Here is a 1,548-nt window from a genome sequence, read left to right as displayed (position 1 = left end):
GCAGGAACATGGATGAAGCTGGAAACCGTCATTCTCAGCAAACTATCACAAGGACAGATAACCAAACACTGCATGTTCTCATAGGTGGGAGTCGAACAATGAGAACACATGGAAACAGGGCAGGGAATATCACACATCGGGGCCTGTCGGGGGGTGGGGGGCCGGGGGAGGGATAGCATTAGGAGAAATACCTAATGTAAATGATGAGTTGATGGGTGCAGCAAACCAACGTGGCAATGTATACCTATGTAACAAACCTGCACGTTGTGCACATGTACCCTAGAACTTAAAGTATAATAATTTTAAAAAGAAGGTTGGAATCCATCAGTGTTCTATTAGTCATCTTCTCCGTCATCCTCCTCTCTCTCCCCTTCATCATCATCTTCATCTTCTTCACCTTCATCCTCGTCCCCTTCTTCATTAATACCTTCTAATCCTTCCTCCTCTTCTTCATCATCTTCTCCTTCTTCATCTTCATCATCATCTTCTCCTTCTCCTTCTTCATCTTCATCATCATCTTCTCCTTCTCCTTCTTCATCATCCATATTGGAAACGAAGTAGTACTGTAACAGGTTTTGCCAAATATCATCTTTGATGACCTCTCCTAACTCATTAGCCCCTACATCAGAATGGTCAGTAAACCAGGTAAAAAACTCTCTAGTTCCGCATGCTGCTTCTTCCTGCTGGCTTTATTCTGTGTTTAACTTGAATGTTTTGTCAAATCCTTTCCAGATTTCCATTTGATTTCAGTGGACTTTGAAGATGGATCACCTCTCTCATTCAGATGAAATTCTTTGGAGAGAATTTTATTTCCAAAGTAAGGATTTTCATCAAAATGAAAATCTATTCGGCAATTTGATTTAATGTCATCAAATTCCATCACTTCAACTCTGGTTAAATAATGCACTGCCTCTTCGTCTTCCTCCCCAAGCAGTGCAGACACTTTTGGATGGTTGACAACTGTTGTTACCCAAAAATCTGGGATTTTGGCAATCAATTCTGACCTCTTCTGAGAAAATTATTTACGGAGTTTGTTATATTTCTGTTCTACTTTCAAAATCTCTTCACTGGCTTGTTCATTAAGTCCGTCTATTTCATTTTGTACTTTATCAATGTGTTCAATTGCTTCTTGTTCTTCTTCTTCTCCCTTCTTCAGTAAGCCTGCAGAAGTCAATGTCTCCTCTGGTCTCAGGACAGGAGGTGGTCTTGGTTTCTTCATTTGAGGTGGGAGTGGAGACAGGTGTTTGGGGGCCATGTGGCTAAGGAAGTCCAAGAACCAGACCATGGGTCTCCTCGCTCATCAGGAAGCAGGCAAAAAACTCAGGGTCATTTTTTAAGAGGGTTTTCTTAATACAAATAATTTTTTAGTTGACACTTAATAATTGTACATATTTATGGAGTACAGTGTGATATTTCAATACCTGTATACAATGCATAATGATCAAATCAAGGTAATTAGTGTCACCTCAAACATTTACTGTGTTGAGAACATTCAAAATTCTCTCTTGTAGCCATTTTAAAATATCAAATAAATAATAACTATAGTCA

At 39.4% G+C, this 1,548-nt stretch overlaps 1 pseudogene; it reads right to left on the bottom strand.

The window, feature by feature from the left end:
• Positions 1–335: 335 nt before the first annotated feature.
• On the bottom strand, positions 336–1,318 carry LOC101145653 (protein SET-like; annotated as a pseudogene).
• Between the last annotated feature and the right edge of the window lie 230 nt (positions 1,319–1,548).

Source organism: Gorilla gorilla, chromosome 15 (assembly GCF_029281585.2).
Source record: "Gorilla gorilla gorilla isolate KB3781 chromosome 15, NHGRI_mGorGor1-v2.1_pri, whole genome shotgun sequence".
NCBI lineage: Eukaryota > Metazoa > Chordata > Mammalia > Primates > Hominidae > Gorilla > Gorilla gorilla.
The sequence above is the reverse complement of the archived record's forward strand: the minus strand, read 5'-3'. Positions and strand labels throughout refer to the sequence as shown.